General features: G+C 35.8%; 1 protein-coding gene across 2 annotated transcripts in view; it reads left to right on the top strand.

The window, feature by feature from the left end:
• The first annotated feature begins 288 nt into the window (after positions 1-288).
• The window catches only part of LOC126373151 (G-protein coupled receptor moody), a 66,409-nt gene continuing 44,489 nt past the window's right edge, over positions 289-22,208 (top strand). For both annotated transcript variants that reach the window (XM_050019178.1, XM_050019179.1), the window contains exon 1: positions 289-570. The gene's annotated coding sequence lies outside the window, so the exon portion shown is untranslated. The remainder of the gene's footprint in view (positions 571-22,208) is intronic.

Below are 22,208 nucleotides of genomic sequence, written 5' to 3'. Positions count from 1 at the left end.
GTGTTTCGAAAGAGTTTAATCCAGGTACGTATATACTTATTACGTCTGCAGGTACAACGGGTTCAAACACTGTGAAATTATTAAAACCAATGATGTTAATAATTGTTCCGATCAAGACTCCAATTATGCAAAACGGGATGTATATGCAAATGTGCACGTTAGAGTTTGTGTAATAGAAACTGGTTTACAATGCCGAGCATGAATGACGCGACCAGCTGTGCGTATTGTGTGGCGAGTGAGTCACGCCTGCCGTCTCGTTCGGCGGTGACAATGCGTGCGCCTGCGCAGCGCACACCGCGGTGCGCTACCGGCCGCTCGTGTCAGTTTGACAAACACCCGCGAACCAATCGCACACGCAGACAGCATTGGCGCGAATTCATTTACAATTATTTTATAAACAGTTTTGTGATGACAGAAAGATTGAAGTTCATAATAAGGATTGTAGTTACAACAGTATTATATTACACCCTGATATGTGTGATTAAAGAAATAAGAAGATTCTGGACTGGGATCACATCCGAAGAAACTACCGGCTGATTTTTGGATTTTTTAATTTGCAGCATTAAATTGGTAAGTAAGAAAAATATCGATAACATTTTTGATTACTATGACTCGTAGTTTTAAGCGAAACCGATTACTAGTTAAACAACATACACGAATGTAACATTCACTATGGCAAACTAATATATACCTACCTACCTATCAAACAAGGAAAGAAGCCGGATGAGTATATTTAATTAAAATGAGCACGATTTTCCGAAGCTGTTCTACCTCTGCACTTTATTATGAATGTGCTCTGTGCACGCCCGTGTGAATCATAAGTTTTGTTTACTTAGTTATAGTTTGTACTTATTCGTTTCACTTACTTTAACATCGATTACGACAGCTGATTGTTTCTATATCCTTAGAAAAATACGAAGAGAGGGTTGACCTGTTGCTAATGGGAGAAATTGTATGCTTTATAATGAGAAACCTTAATAGGGTTCATAACAATCAAGAACTTACCTTAGTAGGTACTTAAGTATATTCAACAAAACAACTAATTGAATGTCTACAAAAATTTCACCATTTTAAGAATCACTTATTACTAAAGTTCATCATATCCATCTTAGGACTTCGTATTAACATTGGTTGCAAGTTGTCTATCTTCGTCTTATCGTGTGGGTTGTGAGGTGGAAAACCAACCTCATCAACCCTGGTGTCAGGGCTGTTATTGAGCCGCAAAGGCCCCTGACATGACTCATGTAACGACTACATACTTACATCAGTAAATAGTGACCGGATCTTACTTTCGGACAATCAGGTGATCAGCCTATAATGTCCTAATCAAACTTGGGAGTGATTTTCGTGACATATCCCCACCGGGATTCGAACCCGGGGCCTCCGGATCGTGAGCACAACGCTCAACCACCGGACCACGGTGGCCGTAGTTGTCTATGATTACTTGTGGCTCTTCCCATCCCATTAGGGTGTCGGGCGTATGTGTACCTATGTAAACAATGGGATTGTAACTGCTCCAGAGCAAAACGCCATTATAAAAAAAGATAATAAAATAATGATGAAGATGATAGAAAGAAGAGCATAATACTTAGTTAATAAGGATTTTCTCATTAGAATACTCGTGACGTTTACGAAAGCAGTATATAAAGCAAAGGTTGGTGGTAGGGATGGCAGAGGAAGATCTAGAAGAACGTACATTGACCAAATTGGAGATGTCATTAGAAAAGGTTCAGTAAGACCTACTCTGAACATTCACTCCGGGCGTGTATGAAACGATTGATGAATGTGGCGGACGTAAGAGTAGTATGTCAGGATCGATGCAAATGGAATTCCGTACTCTCAGCTTACCCCGATGGGAAATAGGCGTGAGTTTATGTATGTATGTAATACTCGTAGGTACCCGTATTTAAAGTATGATATGAACAAACCACAGGGGATAGACACAAGTCATAAACTATGCATCAAGTAGGAATATTAAATTGATATAAAAGACTCACTCGAATATGTGAAATAAGTCATGCTACCTTTTCTGAAGATTTGGCGAGATGTAAAAAGTTTTTCCAATATGAAAAAATATCTTTATTGAATCAAATATTTGATTGACTTTTGATTTTATCAGAACCTAACTAACTTTATTCAAATAAAATAGGTACCTAAGTACACATATTGCAAAAAGAACTTATGAATAGCCAATTCAAAATCAAACCACTATGGATTGATAGATTGACAAAAAACGTTATCATGTTCGTAATATTAACTAAGTCTCCACAAAATTTCGAATGAACATGTCGCAATCTGCTGTAACTAAAATGTCAAATAGGTAGCTGTCTCATTGGGTAATACCCTCCATTGTTTTGCAATTACAATTTTACATTAGCATACTCCTCAAGTGAATTGGCATTTTAATTAGAAATGTAAAATCATTCTGGTTGCAATTGCAAATTACTGAGTTTGTACAAAAACAGTTGACTGTTTATTCGCTTCGTTGAAATTGATACTGAAGTAGGTATTGCATTCTAAGGGAAACTGGTTAAAAAACAAACAAAATTAAAACAACAACAAAATAAAAACCCATCACAAAATAACTAACAGTTTTTCAGTTTAAAGAAAACAATTTTAAAAATAAATCATTTTTATTTTGGCTGACGAATTTACAACGTCTAGTCGTCGTTTATCTCCTTTAAGAAAAATGATACTGTAATATAATTAATCTGCGAAAATGTAGTTTGGTTTACATACTAATAGGCAAGTAATAAAATATAAAAAATTGTTCAATAAAAGTCGTGTTTCTTACGAACCATTTCCAACATACCTAGCGCTACAACTGTTTCGTTTGTTTCCTATCCCTTCGCGTCCTCTCTAATTAATTCTTGGTGTCTTCAAATTCGACACAAACAATCCAAGTTTCTCAGAATCTTTTCTTCCAAATTCGAATAAGAACTGTGACGTCACAAAATTCAAATCGTTTATTTTCAATGTAGGATTATAAGAGAATTAAGGTACTTATTTATTAAAAGTCAAGGTCTATTTTAGTTCTATCTCACAATCCTCCTATTTTTTGAAAATTATGTCTTTAGTCTTGTACAATAATAATCCTCCACCACGTCGAAAAGTGAAGAAACGCAAGAAGCTCCTCTACACACACACACACAACACATATAAAAGCACGCTAACACCACCAGCCAACCAATAAAGAAACTGAAACAAAAGTAAGACGATCAAATAAGTAATTTCTTTCCGAACGGAAACCCAATGGGCGCAATCTAATTTAGATCATTCCGAGTAAAAAACATTAATATTCACAACCGAACGTCCTGAGTCGAAACGGTTCCTTGAATCGAAAATAATATTTCATCCTTGTGTAAACGGCCATAAATGTCGCGACACAGACCGAATGAAAAATCGAAAATGTTTAGAAATCTCATTTGGTTTGTTTTCTGTCGTTTATTACATTTTTTCTGTATCACCTGGAGTCTCCGATTTTGCGGTCATTATGGATATAATAGTTTTGTTTAACTGTGATGTACAATGCTGGGTGATATCATGTTCCATTTTTTTAAATTTATGATAAATTATGAACACTGGCGTCATTATCATTAAAATACAAATATTAAACTCTATAAATTATAATATTGTGAATTTTTAACTATAAAATGTTATGTTCATGGTGAGTTCTCCCGATAAATTGCATAATTTAATATACGTTGTCCCTTGTTTTCTCATCTGTAAAACTAATATACCTATTACACATAATAATACAAAACACGCTTTATCATTTGGTAGACATCAATATAGTTCTCATAGAGTAGCAGTAATGTACGTGAAAATATAATCAACTTCCCTTCACAAGAGGAAGCATTCAATAGAATAGAGCGCGAGTGGGCGATCAGTTAACACGATGATTGATGAAGTTCCCCCGATTTAAAAACATCAAAGCAGGTACATTATAAATTTACTTTCTGACGGAGAAAACCACAATAAATAAAATTTATAATAAGATTAATAAGTAGGTAGATATGTCTTAATTTAATTTAAAAAACTTCAAATGACAGAATAATTTTGGAACCTTTTCAAATAAGTATTATTATTTTCGTAATGGAAAGCTTAGGGACATTATGAGAAATATATTTTATGCCAATAGAAAATAAAATTTATACAGCGTATATATATACATACCTACATTGAACATAATAATAATTTACTCAAAGTTTTATTTAAAGAGTTCATCATCATCAGCCCATTAACGTCCCCACTGCTGGGGCACGGGCCTTCCCTATGGATGGGTAGCGAGATCGGGCCTTAAACCATCACGCGGGCATTCAAAGAGTTACATCGATTAAAATGTATGTCAAACAGTGACCGAATGTTTATTCAGTTGTACTTAACTAGGTAACTTAATTTTGTAATTTTAATTACATTTTCCCCCATGTTTCCACGATTTTCCGGTACAAAAACCTTTACGTCCAATAAGCAAATAACATTTAACCAACACGAATACCTTCACGGATATGCTATATTTAATGTGACATAAATGGGTATGAATTGGTACAAATTTGATGAAAAATCTAGTAAGTATATATTTTTATTTTTTGTTTCAATATATATTATAAATTAATATCGTGATGATGCACTCTTATAAAAGCGAGGGAATACAAGGTTGGCTACGTACTATCACAAAGACCAAAATACTTTTCCCCGCAGTATTGTTTGTTCGAAACATCAATTCCTCGAAAAACACCATCTAATTCCATTAATAGTCTTCTACATAACAAAATACAATAATGACTTTCTTAATTTAAAAAGAAATGCTTAAGTAATTCATTTATTCCGAGTCGTTACCCCAAAATCTCTGTTGAAATCTTTTTTGAAATGAATCATGGTTTACCTAAGCAGGTGATTACCTACACATTAGGTAATAAGGTGACTTATTAAGGTAATTCCATTCAGTTTGATTTTGTTTGCTTAATAATGAGTGATTGGTTTAAAAGAAAACCATTTAAAAAATACGTACGTTATCGCCAAGTATCTTGTTTACGCTAGGCATGTTTATTTCGGAACTGTTGCTATGTATACAATTTTTAAATAACTTTCAAATACTTACTTCATGTTATTGTACCTGTTTCTCTCTCTCTTTATTTAAGAGCTGCGCTATTGTCGGTGGAGTAATCGCCTTCAATACTCCATACATAAGAACGTAGGAACGTAGAACGGTGGTTGCCCCAATCGCCTTCCGTTCCGCAGTACACCGACCAAATTCTCAATCGGTGATGTTCTAGCTAGAGCCCAACCAGGATCCATTTCCTCGGCCTCCAACCAGTACTGATACCGCTGCTGCCCGGCATCAGGGGTGCGGGATACGAGACTCCCGATATTCATTAGTCGTCCCGTCCCGTGATCGGCACCTTTAATTATGCAGCGTTTTAATTATGATAATAACCGCGTAAAAGTCAAACAATTAGAAATTGTATTTTTTTTTGCGCGATAGTAAATATACATTTTTAATATTAACTAGCTTTTGCCCGCGACTTCGTCCGCGTGGCGTGTTATATAAGAGAGATCTTTGTGTGTGTGGGAGTGCATATCAAATTTCAAGCATCTAACTTATGCAGTTTAGATTTTTTCATACAATTTTTTTCCCAATAACTCCCATTTTTCAAAATACAGCCAAAAATAAACTTTATATTTACTAAGGTATGCATGCATGCTAGATTAAATCAATTGATTGAGTTGATTTTTTTTTAATTGATTGTTCATTGAGTTTTAATTTTAATACACACTTTCTCTCTTCCCTTCAACGTTGCTGTGCCCTACAGGGTCCATGTTTTAGTTCCTATGCCTATGTAACACCCCATTGTACTACATGGAATGCAATAAATAATTTAATTGAATTGAATTGAAAACATCTATCTTACGCGGTTTCGATTTTTTCATACAAATGTTTTTTTCCCGCTAACTCCCGTTTCCGTGAGAATTTTGCAATATCCTGTTACAACTAAGCTTTAAGTTAACTAAGGTATCTGCATGCCAAATTTCAAGCGTCTAACTTAAGCGGTTTAGATTTTTCATACAAAAGGATTTTCCCGCTAATTTCCGTTCCCGTGGGAATTCCGGGAATTCCTTTCTTAGTGCACCTCTACGGTACCTAAGCTATGTCCCTTCCAAATTTCAAATGCCTACATTTAGCCGTTCAGGCTATGCGTTGATATGTCAGTCACTGAGTCAGTCAGTTTCTTCTTTTATTTAGATTTGATTTATTATTATTATTATTTATTAAAAATAAGCACAGTACTTAATAAATTTTTTTACAATTGACGGTGCAACAAAAACCAACCAATTTTTTCATACAAATGTTTTTTCCCGCTAACTACCGTTCCCGTGGGAATTTTGTAATATCCTGTTGCAACTAAGCTTTAAGTTTACTAAAGTACCTGCATGCCGAATTTCAAACGTCTAACTTGAGTGGTTTAGATTTTTCATACAAAAGGATTTTCCCGCTAATTCCCGTTTCCGTGAGAATTTCGGAAATTCCTTTCTTAGTACACCTCTACGGTATCTAAGGTACCTGCGTGCCAAATTTCAAACATCTAACTTGAATGGTTTAGATTTTTCATACAAAAGGATTTTCCCGTTAATTCCCGTTCCCGTGGGAATTTAGGAAATTCCTTTCTTAGTGCACCTCCACGGTACCTAAGGTACCTGCATGACAAATTTCAAATGTCTAACTTGAGTGGTTTAGATTGTTCATACAAAAGGATTTTCCCGCTAATTCCCGTTCTCGTGGGACTTTCGGAAATTCCTTTCTTAGTGCACCTCTACGGTACCTATGGTACCTGCATGCCAAATTTCAAACGTCTAACTTGAGTGGTTTAGATTTTTCATACAAAAGGATTTTCCCGCTAATTCCCGTTCCCGTGGGAATTTCGGGAATTCCTTTCTTAGTACACCTCTACAGTACCTAAGGTATCTGCATGCCAAATTTCAAACGTCTAACTTGAGTGGTTTAGATTTTTCATACAAAAGGATTTTTCCGCTAATTCCCGTTCCCGTGGGAATTTCGGGAATTCCTTTCTTAGTGCACCTCTACGGTACCTATGGTACCTGCATGCCAAATTTCAAACGTCTAACTTGAGTGGTTTAGATTTTTCATACAAAAGGATTTTCCCGCTAATTCCCGTTCCCGTGGGAATTTCGGGAATTCCTTTCTTAGTACACCTCTACGGTATCTAAGGTACCTGCATGACAAATTTCAAACATCTAACTTGAATGGTTTAGATTTTTCATACAAAAGGATTTTCCCGCTAATTCCCGTTCCCGTGGGAATTTCGGGAATTCCTTTCTTAGTGCACCTCTACGGTATCTAAGGTACCTGCATGCCAAATTTCAAACGTCTAACTTGAGTGGTTTAGATTTTTCATACAAAAGGATTTCCCTTCACTACTCTGCTCCTATTGATTGTAGCGTGATGAAAAGTATACTATAACCTGTCCAGGTGTGTGAAGAATAATTGTACCAAGTTTCATTAAAATCCGTCCAGTAGTTTTTGTTTCTATAAGGAACATACAGACAGACAGACAGACAGACAGACAGACAAAAATTTTACTGATTGCATTTTTGGCATCAGTATCGATCACTTATCACCCCCTGATAGTTATTTTGAAAAAATATTTAATGTACAGAATTGACCTCTCTACAGATTTATTATAAGTATAGATAATATATTATCGAATATTAGGTATACACAAAAATTATAAATTCCATTGACGTGGTTAGCTTTGAAAACTGATATACTTAAACTGATATACATACGACGAGACGTTCTAAAATGTATTCCAATAAGCATTAAATGAAAATAAAACAATTTAAAATAGACGTTAAATTACATCAATATAATTAAGAAATGTACTTAAGCACTTAAGGAAGCGGTACTATACTAACCATATCAATTTGCCATTTTCATACGGTTTTCCTAAAAAGGGAATGTACCTATCTCATCCTCTTACATAATAAAGACCTTAATAGATATAATAGGCCACGTGGAGAATGTAAAGCAGGGACGCATGCCGATTAGTACCTACTTCTCTAGAGACAGAAACGTATCCACATGTTCTTAAGACAAACTTTTATAAGAATTAAGGTTTTATTTATGGAAACTTTATTTTATGTCATTTTAATTTTGGAACATTTCGGTTCTTTAGTTATTTCAAATTTAGAATAATAAGAGTCTATTTTGTCCACTATTTATTTTACCGATGTAGCATATGATGTGAATATTCTTCAAAGATGAGGTAAGGTATTTATGTAAAACTTTGTCATAGGTAATCTGTGTATCTTACATGTCATGTCTTTATTATACCTACTTGTTACTTAAGCGTTAAGTAGTATTATTTACATCGTAGTAACAAAACTACACTACAGTTACTGTCATACCTACATCAATCACACACACCTTACCACTCCAGTGTACGTTTTACTCATACGCAGACTAGACATAAACATTTAAACAACCTATTAACCATATTCACCAAAAGAGGCAAGGCTTCCGATATCTTGTGACTTTTTATGTCTTTTTTTGTATATTTGTCCTCTGAACTTGCCATCATTACCACCATAGCGTTATCCCGTTATTCACAAGGTCCGTTCAGAAGTTTGACTTGCCTGTCAAACCTTCCGACCCGCGAAAGGAAAACCAGCTCAATATAGGTTAGATAAAATTTGTGTTTCCTCACGAGGTTTTTCTTGTACGCTGAACACGTGATACCTAATCATTTATGATTCGAACATGAATTCGAAAACTAATTCTAAAATCATTGGTTTAAACCCGTGGTGGTCCCCTATAGGTACTTGTAATTTATTACAATAAACTGCTACATAAATATCCTACAATTTGAAGTGTTATCAGCTTATTTGTTTTAAAGTTAAAAGGACGTACATTGACCAAATTGGAGATGTCCTTAGATGTCCTGTTCTGAACCGGTGTACGTGAATGAAACGATTGATGAATGTGGAAGCAAGAGAAGTGCTTCCCGGTACCGGACTACCGGACCAATGCAATGTAGCGAACGATGTGTATCTGAAGACTCGAAGACTCGCATCCAGCTGCGGTGATCAGCTTCCTCTGATGAATTTAGCGGGAATCGTAGGAGTTATCTAATTAAACCACGCAAATTTTAGATACGTCATTATAATAAATAATAATTAAATAGAATTACAGTTTTTAGGTGGTTTTAACAAATTTCGCGAATAAATTGTGAAGACAAAGGATTGTACAACCGTCGATTCGATATATATCGTATCCCCGGTGGGAAATAGGCGTGAGTTTACGTATTATGCATGTTTTTTAAACCCGATACATTATGTACAAACCGTCGGCTCCACAACGTCGGATCACATTAATTGACGTTACAACATTAAATATACGACGTGCAAACAATTCAATTTATTGTTACAATCCACAATAAATGATAATCAATTTGCCAACAGAAGGGCAACAAAGAACATTTTTCATCCAAGGTTGGGACCTTAGAGAGATAAAATGTGACTAATTGCTACAAATAAGGAATTATATACGACGCAAACTGCGATAGTACGCAGCCAATGTCGGGGGTTATCGTATTGTGCTTCCTAGGGGATCCGTTATATTTGAAATTGGCCCTGTTTATTGAGACTTAGAAGGTCATACATACACATACATAAACTCACGCCCGTAATCCCAAATGGGGTGGGCAGAGCCACAAGTAATCAAAGACAACTTGCAGCCACTGTTGATACGAAATCCTAAGATGGATATGATGAACCTTATGGTGATAAGGGATCAGCCTATCGCCCATAACATTACTCCATCATGTTAGAGGACGCAATCTCTCTGTCGGTTTTTACGACATTCCCGGGAAGACAAGCAGCTGAACGTGTTCTATGTTTTTTATTTGCTCCCAGAACAGCATAGAAGGTCATTAATACACAAAAATAACTTGCGTGTGGTCTGGGCCACTTTGTCAAAACGCTTTGATGGAGTTAGATGAACATTCCACGAGAATTGTGAAAGTTACAATCTGAGTTTGTGCAGTTGAAATAAGCGAGCTATGGACTGGTATTTCCAATTGTCTGGTATTTTGACTTGCAACTACTAACGTTGCATAATATTAAAATTGTAGTAACATACCTTACATACAGTAATTTTTCAATTACAAAAACTTGAAAAGTTGTAATCCATATTAATATTATTAATCGTTCTAACAACAACAAAATATTTATGAATCCACCTTGCATTGCAATAACGGGTTTAAACGCTTAGTAGTACCTCGTTTTAATATTCAAAGTATCATCATCGCCGGAAATGGGTATGATGAATCACTGGTCATTGCCCAATGATTTCCCATAATTGGACTACCTACCGCCGACAATAAAAACTATAGCTCAGAATATACGATGTTTACAACAACAGCGATTCAAAATATTTGACTCACTGTTGTAATAACATAAAAGTTTGTATTGTTAAGTATTATTGGTCATTACATCATCAATATCATAAACTATTAGCACACGTCACTTACTCCATACAAAAATCTCATTATTACCGTGAACCGCCTAAGGCTGCGTTTAATCACGGACAATCTTACTTTCCGACAATCAGGTGATCAGCCTGTAATGTCCTAACCAAAGTAGGGACCACAGAGTAATTTTTGTGACATGTCCCCACCGGGAATTGAACCCAGGACCTCCGGATCGTGAGCCCAACGCTCAACCACTGGACCACGGAGGTCGTCTTACTGATATAACAACACTGATTGTTATGATAACAGTGCGGTCATTTAGTTTAACTTTTAGCTGTGTCCACTCCTTGTGGGACACAGCACGCTATGTTCTTGTCCGATAACAACGTGGGAGGTTCTGAGATACGGTCACGAGCATTAATATGTATACACTTTGGTACCATGTCACATTAACTTTTTTGACAAATTGAACTGTAAGTCGCTCACTAAATGTCAAATATGTTAGTGCGACAGAGTCCTAAAGTGGGTACATAATATTGCTCATGACTGTACATAATTGCAAAAAGATAGTCAAGTTGTAGTTAGACGGGAACCATACTGCTTTTGTACAAACACGAACAGCAATTCTAACGCTACTTACACTATTTTTTTAAGTTCAATTCTATTCCGCTTCAAATGTTCTGGAATGAGGTCGTCAGTGTTTCCTGAAACTTGTAACCTGGGGTCCTTTAAGTCTTGGGTGAATAGGCATCTTCTGGGTAGGCTTGCTCCACCGTCGACCGCTTCTTTACCTCCTGGAAGAATGGGGTCAAGAGCAAATCCAACGTAATTAAAAAAAAAAAATACCGATTCTCCAAAATGTATGAAAAAGTTGTGCCTTTTGTATCTTTTTTTGCTATCTAATTGTGTTTTGTATTCCATTAAGTAGACTAAACTTTTAAAATGGTAAATAAAAATTCACAAACTTCTAAACTATTTTTAAAAAGGCAGACTCATTCACCGCATTTAAAACCAAACTTGCCCAATATATATCTACAAACAAATTTTAATCTTCACTTCAAAACTATTGGTGTTTAAAATACCTAGGTAGATGCGGTGAATGTGTCCTTGTTTTCTTAATATTCTACTGTCTCTGTGAGGTGTCATAATATTTGACTTACCTACATTTTATTGTTATAACTTTTTTCTCATATAAGTGACATTGTATGTCTTGTGTTGAGATATAAATATTCTTTAAACCTAAAACTATTTCAAAGAGAGGCCAGGTCAAGAGCACTCTCCGGCGAGCGTGCATGAAGACTTTGATGAGAGTGGAAGAAGCAAAAGTGTCAGGATCGCAGTAAGTGAATTCCATGGTCTCTGCCTAACCCAACAGGAAATAGGCGTGATCTTATGTATTGGAAAGGACCCTACCAAAAAGTAAATTTCCAATCCACAGCTGTACATTTCCATCCCATAGGAACTAACTGGGACATCCTTTTAGGCAGGTGAACGTAATATTCATTAATTGAAAGATAGTTCCCCTTTAATTTCCCATGGGTACAGTGTATTAGGGTTTTTGTTCAAAATAGGACTCAGCTCTCGTATCATCTAGCACAAAATATAAGCACAGAGCTCTGCAAACATTTCTACATAGATGGTAACAATTTCATTAAGCAAGGTAAAGTAACCCTATTAATTTAAGCTAAAATTGAATATTAATATGACGCTCATTTGAATAACGGGTATCATCTATGCAAATAGCTAATACATTAATGAATTAAGAAGCTAGGTAATCGCAAGATATAGATAGATATTACAACTTTAATTACAAAATTCGGAAGGTGCTAAAAATATTCTTGAAAGTCAACAGCAACAAGCATAAGACTGATGCAGTTGTTAGGTGTCACGGTAAATTCAATTACATATTTTTTTATATTTCTAACGATACCCTAATCTATCGTTAAAAATAATTTGACAATAAAATTTTCAAGAGCAATGTATGATTTGTAGCTACCTACTATGACGGTAGATATACATGTAAGCAATTAAACCTGAGTGACATACACGCACGGTTAGCAGGATGGTCAGATGACTGACACCCGTATTGTACACTCGACCCCACGATTGGGACAATTACATCTAATTGTCGGTTACGGAGTACCCTCTCTGGCTTCATACAAGATTATATAGATAGATTACCACTTTATTGGTCAAATAACTTCATAAGACCGTGTTATGTAGTTTTTTTGCAATTGTTCGAGTAACAAAACTACAATTCGCTGAGGCGTAGAAATGTCTGAAATCGTTTTTGTAGTATTTTATGATAGCTCAATGACTCCATTTCAAATGCCATCGTTCGATTAAAGTTGTTAAGTTTCCTTTGTTTGGTTAGGATATTGTAGGTTGAATCGCTTGATTGCTCGAAATAGTAAGGTAATTCTTCGCTTGGGAAGGCACATTGAGCTGTTGGTCATTAATATAAGTAATACTTATATAAAATTCAAAGATTAAACACACACTACATGAAGAATCAATGCGTGAAGAAATGCAGTTGAAATGTTGAAATCATTTTTCGTTTCAAACTGACAGTACGCTATGGAAAGGGATAATGTTTCGTATGGTTTTCAGTTTGACGGATCGTTTTCCGATAACATTCCCGAATCATCATTTTGGAAATAACGTTTGCGTTGTAAAACCAAATAGTTTTGGCGCACTATTCTTGTTTACCTTTTAAATGGCGGAGTCCACCGGCCACAATGCTGAATGAATGACTATTCAAGACCGGTACGGTATTAGGTAATTGGTACAGGAACAGGACCACTTGAAGCGTAACACCGGTTTACTTTGTGATAGGGATGCGCGATCCACATTGTCGATCCGATTTTAAGGATCGGATCGGATCGTAATGCGTCGATCCGATATCAAGAAAATCGATCCGGATCGGATGCAAATAAGCAAGACACATTACTTTCAAATATTTATTTTCCGCCTTCGGGTAATCTCGGGTAAACTGACTCCACACACTAGATATTATAGGGGGCACCATTTTTTGACCAAACAATTTTACAAAACAAAACGTCCGTACATCTGAGATACTCAGAGACAATAGCAATTAGAATCAAATCAAACCACACATTTTACTCGTATGTTTACTTACTCACAAAGTTAAATTATAATAAAATGTAATAAGATGCTCATATATCTATACCTACCCGCACGCAAAAGACGCCGCTAAGTTTGGAACGTAACGTAAACAGAAGATCGAGTTCTATTCTAACAAAATCGTAAGCAATTAATGTAGGTAATACGCTTTTCAATTCATACGATCCAAGCGATCCGATCTTTAAAGTTTTGTATCGATCCGTCTAAATATCGCATGGTCTCGATCCGATCCAAAAATCGGCAGATCGATTGGCTTTCGATCCGATTTTCTAAAAGATCGGATGGGATCGGCGCATCCCTACTTTGTGAGGCAAAATGGCTGACGAATTGTGTAATTGTCGTTGAATATGAAGTATGTCATGCTACTCTTGTGCTTTAGTTGAAGATTCAAGGACCTACTGGTTAGTGTTTTGGTACAAACGCGTGGACACACGACCCTAAGTAATTGTAATAAGAGATAATAAAGGATGACGAAGGTTTAGTACATACATACATACATAAACTCACGCCTATTTCCCACCGTGGTAAGCAGAGACTATAGAATTCCATTTGCTTCGATCCTGACACACTTCTCTTGCTTCCTCCACATTCATCAATCGCTTCATACACGCACGCCGGTTCAGAGTAGATAGTATTAAACCTTGTCTAAGGACATCTCTAATTTGGTCAATGTAAGTCCTTCTCGGTCTTCCTCTGCCAGCCCTAACATCAACTTTCGCTTTATATACCGCTTTTGCATTTCTACAAAGGTTTAGTGTCGCTCGATATTGCATGTTTAATGCATATTTTGACAAACTAGCGCCATCCTTCACTTAAAATAACAGCAAGAAAGAGATGAGAGAAATTACGTTGGTAGTTGCCCGAAACGGCACCATAGATTCTATCAAAATTGGCAGATTTTCAAGACACGCTATCTTCAACTTTATTTGTTTACCTGTCTGTCAATGCTCGAAGGTAAACGAATCAGGTGGATTTCCTAAGAGTACGTGCAACTTTACACGATTCACACACGGAATAAGGAAACGTGGTCTTCACATATTAATTACGTGCCGTGACTACATTGTCTGTTTTGCTTTTGCTTTTCTATGAAGCTGGCCTGAATGCACATTTCAGTTACCATGGATACCAACAGAGATTTTTTATTCCGCAGAACGCACAAGTAACTAAGTCGTTCTAGGAAATAAGAAAACTACTCTACGTGAGTTGGTAGAGTAGGTTATCTTCAATGATTCGGTTGGCTGGGAAATTTGATGGGATCTTTTTAATAGAGAAATGCTACCTGCTACGGTCTGACCTGGTAGAACAGTTTTGTTTTTAACTATTTTATACAAAACAATGTAACAACGTATTTTATACAATATTGGTTATTTTGTTTCCGTTTTAGAGGACAATCATGTCAAGCTAATAACAACAGGGGGGTTAAAAAGGCCACATCAAAGCAATAGGTGCGCAATGCAATTATATGTCAAAAAGCAATATTGCTTTCTTAGATGAATTGCTTCGATGTGGGCTTTTAACCCCCCAGGTCATTAACAAGTTGTACTTTATTTGTCTCTCCTGAACAATTACGAGTTTAATTAGTTTTATACTTTCGTGTTTTAGCAAACTAGTCGCATTTGTATCCCCATCGGAGTGATAAGATTTTAGTTTAGTTTGATAAACATACATAATTTGATAAACATACAAAATTGTATCTACCTAAATCCATTTTTCAAAAAAGAAAACTTGATTTTAAGAAAAGTTTGAGTTATAAAATTAAGAATTAATCAAAAGAAAATGTAGAAAATAAAAATAATTTGAAAGTAAAATTAATAGAGTTTAGTTCCGTTCATTTGTCTTAGTCAGTCGGATTCTAGAGTTCAACTCTAAATTTATGAAGTTCTTAAGATAACTTTTAGAATAATCATTTCTTCTTTTGTCTGTACAATGACATTGCTTCGTACATATAAAATATTGTAATACATAACGTTTTTAAATGAAAATACTGCCTTATAACATTAGAACAACATGCAGTAACTGAAAAGCAAAACATATTTTTAATAATTAGAAATAACAAATCGGATTTCAAAGGTTTGTGTAGGAACCCAAACCACATTGATCTAACAGTAAGCTTGGTGAGGTGTGGTTCTGACTACCCCATTGAGATATAGTCGTGAGTTTAGGTTATGTTCGTATTAGTAGGTAGGTTCACCTGTAATGAACCATCGACACTTTAGGACAAAACAAAAACTGAAATATCTGTTTGGACGTTGAAGATAAAACTGCTAACAATAATTAATACATATCTAACATTAAGGAGACAGCTGTACTCATTCATTAAAGTTAAGTGACCTTTACCCATACACTGATAAAGAATTCGTCAAAGACGATTGTAGGTAACACTAGCTTTTGCCCGCGACTTCGTCCGCGTGGCGTGTTATATAAGAGAGAGATATTTGTGTGTGTGGGAGTGCATATCAAATTTCAAGCATCTAACTTATGCAGTTTAGATTTTTTCATACAATTTTTTTCCCAATAACTCCCATTTTTCAAAATACAGCCAAAAATAAACTTTATATTTACTAAGGTATGCATGCATGCTAGATTGAATCAATTGATTGAATTGATTTTTTTTTAATTGATTGTTCATTGAGTTTTAATTTTAATACACACTTCCTCTCTTCCCTTCAACGTTGCTGTGCCCTACAGTGTCCATGTTTTAGTTCCTATGCCTATGTAACACCCCATTGTACTACATGGAATGCAATAAATAATTTAATTGAATTGAATTGAAAACATCTATCTTACGCGGTTTCGATTTTTTCATACAAATGTTTTTTTCCCGCTAACTCCCGTTTCCGTGGGAATTTTGCAATATCCTGTTGCAACTAAGGTTTAAGTTAACTAAGGTACCTGCATGCCAAATTTCAAGCGTCTAACTTAAGCGGTTTAGATTTTTCATACAAAAGGATTTTCCCGCCAATTTCCGTTCCCGTGGGAATTCCGGGAATTCCTTTCTTAGTGCACCTCTACGGTACCTAAGCTATGTCCCTTCCAAATTTCAAATGCCTACATTTAGCCGTTCAGGCTATGCGTTGATATGTCAGTCACTGAGTCAGTCAGTTTCTCCTTTCATTTAGATTTGATTTTTTCATACAAATGTTTTTTCCCGCTAACTACCGTTCCCGTGGGAATTTTGTAATATCCTGTTGCAACTAAGCTTTAAGTTTATTAAAGTACCTGCATGCCAAATTTCAAACGTCTAACTTGAGTGGTTTAGATTTTTCATACAAAAGGATTTTCCCGCTAATTCCCGTTCCCGTGGGAATTTCGGGAATTCCTTTCTTAGTACACCTCTACGGTATGTAAGGTACCTGCATGACAAATTTCAAACATCTAACTTGAATGGTTTAGATTTTTCATACAAAAATATTTTTCCGCTAATTCCCGTTCCCGTGGGAATTTCGGGAATTCCTTTCTTAGTGCACCTCTACGTTATTTAAGGTACCTGCATGCCAAATTTCAAAAGTCTAACTTGAGTGGTTTAGATTTTTCATACAAAAGGATTTTCCCGCTAATTCCCGTTCCCGTAGGAATTTCGGGAATTCCTTTCTTAGTGCACCTCTACGGTATCTAAGGTACCTGCATGCCAAATTTCAAACGTCTAACTTGAGTGGTTTAGATTTTTCATACAAAAGGATTTCCCTTCACTACTCTGCTCCTATTGATTGTAGCGTGATGAAAAGTATACTATGACCTGTCCAGGAGTGTGAAGAATAATTGTACCAAGTTTCATTAAAATCCGTCCAGTAGTTTTTGTTTCTATAAGGAACATACAGACAGACAGACAGACAGACAGACAGACAGACAGACAGACAGACAAAAATTTTACTGATTGCATTTTTGGCATCAGTATCGATCACTTATCACCCCCTGATAGTTATTTTGAAAAAATATTTAATGTACAGAATTGACCTCTCTACAGATTTATTATAAGTATAGATAATGTGGTTATTCTTAAAAAAATTAGCGATGTTTGGCAAAGATAATTTGAAGTGCTTTACACTGGCCACCTTAAGAAAATACTATACCGCCTTATCTATTATAAAAAAAAATAAAGATATCAGGTTTAAAATACGTATAGTCCGCGCCACAAAAGAAGTTTGACAAATAAAAATATAAAATACACATTTTATAATATAGTCTGCGCCACCTTAGAAGTGTCGGGGCGGTTCTAGTGTCGCAGATTCTACATAGAATTATTTTGACATTTTATTACATTAAAATGCGTGGACTCGTGGCGGGTACTACAACCTGGTCTTATCATTAGTAGGGCTCGAATAACAGATTTCCACCCCTCGTGATCGTACACATCCTAACAGGGGATAAACAGATACGAATAAGGTTATATTTAGTCTTCATTTTTAATAGATAACAGATAAGGCAGCACGTATTTTATTAATAAAAAGAAAATATTTGATACTTCACGGCGCGTGTTCAATAGAGTCCATAAATTGTAAAAGTTACGTACAAATTATTTTCCTTCTTATATAACTTTTACACATTAGGTACCTACATAAATCAATGCTTCGACCCGTCTGTCAAAAAACAAATCTGAAAGTTTGGCAAACCCACACAACTAATTCAAAAGAAGTATGAAGTCTTGACATTCAGAAAATATTTGCTTCAGAATCTATCTAGCTAGAGACTAGACCGTATGTCCTTTGTTAAATAGTTTGAAACTATGGAAGACAGTTGAATCCTTCAAAATACTTTCGGTAACTTCTTCATAGTAAATTACGAAGTTAAAATATAATTAACACATTTATAAAGCAACTTATTTTTTTGTTTTTGTTTTTTTTTTTTTTAGTAAAGCATTTACAAATCATAAAAAGTCTACCTATAGGTAGGGTCTTACTGCTGGTCACAGACCTAGCTCCCCTCAATCAACCGAAGGGGGTATGGGACATGCTCCGTCACGCTGCTACAGAGCCGAGTGAGTTGGTGGTGTTTCGGCTAATAATCCGGGCTCAACGGCTTAACGTGCCTTCCGAAGCACGCAATCATCTTACTTTTTCGATCAATCAGGTGATACGGCCTGCAATGTCCTCACAAAACTAAGGTGACACGTGTCACAAAGTGATTTCGACAATGTCCCCATCGGGAATCAAACCCGACCTCCCGACTCACTCTTTAACCGCTAGACCACGGAGGTTGAGTGAAGCATTTGTCTCAAACCTAAAGTCTAGAAAGGTTGAGAAAGATGTACTTACAATGCATTTAAATACCATGAAGTGTTATTTTAAATTATAATAACGTATTTACAACTTCTGTTATGAAACATTCATACATAACGGATGCGGTGTATAAAATCTGTCTGTCCATTAAAATAGCCGCGTTGTGAATTTTAATGGCCGCACAACCACCTCACCTAGACCTCATTCCTCTAGGTTAAAAGGACAATTGTGTCTAGCTTATTCTTTGACTTTGAAATATAACTATTTGGTCTCACGCACGACGTAATTTAAAATGCAAATTACAGCGTTTGGTCTAAGAATAAACAAAGTAAGTACCTGATTTTTATAAACACTACTTCCTTTCTTGGGATGGGGACGATAGGAAAATCTTACATTACTTACCTAAGAAAGTGTTCATCTTAATAACTTTCTCTGTCATAACATGTATGCAGAGGTGTATAATACCTACATACACCCACTCCTCGCCAATTATAAAAAAATAATAATTATTATCATTATTAAATTATGTACAAGTCCCATGTAATACGGGGCGAGGCTATTGCCATTAAACCGGCACAGAACCTGGAAACGTCGCAACATACGAACGAATGTACTCATGAACGTCATGTACATATACAAACATAAATATTCAATATTCTCAAATATTTATGTATGACGATGGAGGGACGAGCTAGACACCTTCCAGAATACTTGAGAGAACGTTGGCCGAGAACCTTCAAGATGGAGAAAAACCTTTCCTGAGGTTTGGAAAGAAAAGGGGGAGGCCTTTGCCCAGCAGTGGGACGTTAACATAACATATCATAACAAATACTTTATTGCACAAACAGGAAAATAAAAAATACAAAACAAAAGAGAAATAAAATTAATAGCAATCTCTTCCGGGCAATCTTTAAGTATAGTGCAGCATGGGAATACTTGTACGTATAAAAATAAATACAAAGATAGATTGTTACGTGTTCATAAACTACATAATAATAATAATACACATATAATTGACGTTACACATACATATTAATTAGGCTACAGAAAAAGAAACTTATGTAACAACCCATAAACATATTTAATTTATTCAGAAATAATAATAATAAAAAACAGAATGTAAATCCACCACAGGCTTCGTCAGTACCAACATTTATATTATAAAAAATAAATAATAAAATAAAGGAAAGCATATTCAAATCATACATAATAAAATCCGCAAAAGCTTCGTCAAAAACCCATAAACTGCTTTTATCATTCCTGCCCCCAAATCTAGAAATTCCGTGCAGTGACAGATAAGGTAATCGAAGTTAATGCCAAGTAAATATAAGTTTAGTAAGCATTATCAGTATTTTATGTTTGCTCATCGAATTCACGGGATTGCATGTGACGATATGTGAATCACACGGCTCAGGTTCTGTGACGTAAGTACTCGTGTCCTTTGAATGGCTGCCTCTATGGCTAGTAATCGGGTCATTGGGACCGTATATTACATCCTTCGGACGCCGATACTTTTCAATACCGTCAACTACCAGGGGATTAGGGTGGTGCGGAGCAGAATCGAAAAAACGTTTTAAAAAAGCATCCGAACCGTGTATCGTATATGAATTCTAGCACAAATTCGAAAACCATTGATTTAGATCTGTGCTAAGTCCTAAGTCATTTTTCATAAGCAAAAATCGGACGTGAAAGCATATTGGTATAAACTCACTTCCGCATTTACTATGTTAGTTATTATCTTAAGTTTTAATGATTTGACCACGCTTGAAGTTCTAGTTATGATACCTCCTGTTGCATTTCCTACACGTGCGTGAAGAACAACTGCTTTTGCTTTGACATCTATTTTAGTTTCAGTTCAACATTATTATTGTTTCAATTTCATTCCTAACAAATAATGATGCGGTTGAAATACGGAATCAAAATGCACTATACATAATATCTACTGTGTTAGTGACATCGTAACGAAAACTAGGAGGGATGATTTAAACCATGATCCTAAGTCGACGTCAAGTGGAATTTACCGCCGCAAAAGTATGGAACTGAAAATAATTTAAAAGACATAAAAATTTTCATGAGACTGGAAATTTCACTTGATATCAACTCAGAATTATGGTCTGTTTGATCCCCCTCAGTATTCGTTACGGTGTCACTAACATAACACCCATGCCTACTTGTATGACTACCAGTATGTACTTGCAAAGGGTTTAAGTGACATGGTAACGAATACTGAGAGGGATGATTCAGCTAATAATGAGGGATAATTTATTCTGAACTCATCTAAGCGACGGAAAAATCCACTTGATATTAACTTAGAATCGTGGTCTGAATCATCCCCCATAGTATTCGTTTCGATGTCACTAACACCCTGTATATATGACATGTAGGTATATTCATATTTGTTTGAAACATATGTATGTACTTAATCCACAAGACTCAATCATGCTTCTCCTCGGTATATAAATTTCCCAGAAAATAAATTGAACGTTCAGTTATAAATTGGTTGAATCAGGAATTGAAACCTTAGTTTTACCTTTCTTATAATGATTACGTACCCATTATAACTTAAAAATTAAAGCTCATTAAAATAAAAACTTTGCTATCTGTTAAATAGGAGTTAAATATATTTTAACTGAATGAAACCCATTATGATAGAGTTTATAAACTATCAATCGCGGTATGGCCAAGATAATTATGATGTCCGCGGAACGTCCAGCGTTGACGAGAATTGATTAGCATTTGATTTGTCGGACTTAACAAGCGCTTGCTGCTCCACTAATCCGTGATGTTTCCACACCGCTAATCCGCACATTGCCGATGCCAACAGCATTTCTCGACCACGATCATCACACAACTCTATTTGCCGTCATCCAAGTCATTATCTCCCCTTATCCACCAACTAACCGTGCTTTATCGCGCGCAAAAATAACTTTGTCCAACCACTACGGCCCCAAAACCACCTGAGCGTTCCGTACGTGAGATTATAAGCATTAAGGGGAACGGAATAGGGTGGAACATGTGTGTATAAGATAGGTTGGTTGTTTTAATGCGTTGTTCCGGTGACGGCGTAGATTTGGATAATAGTGGCGGAAGATGTATGTTAGGTTAAAAAGCGTGGAAATAGGTCTCGTCGTTGCCTACTGGTGGACGATCAGGGATTTTCACTTATGCACTACAATAGGGTAGACTATATAGGCTGGAATTCGTTTGAGGTTGAAAGTTCACATTACCTAAAGGGCTTATCCTAAACGAAGTAAACCGACGAAAATCCGAACGTTTCAACATGATAAAGTGTTTCTTATTTCATAAATGTAATGTAAATAGTAGTTACGTATCTGTTCAAAACGTGTTCAAAAGATTT

Source organism: Pectinophora gossypiella, chromosome 15, assembly GCF_024362695.1.
Source record: "Pectinophora gossypiella chromosome 15, ilPecGoss1.1, whole genome shotgun sequence".
In the NCBI taxonomy this organism is placed as follows: domain Eukaryota; kingdom Metazoa; phylum Arthropoda; class Insecta; order Lepidoptera; family Gelechiidae; genus Pectinophora; species Pectinophora gossypiella.
The sequence above is the reverse complement of the archived record's forward strand: the minus strand, read 5'-3'. Positions and strand labels throughout refer to the sequence as shown.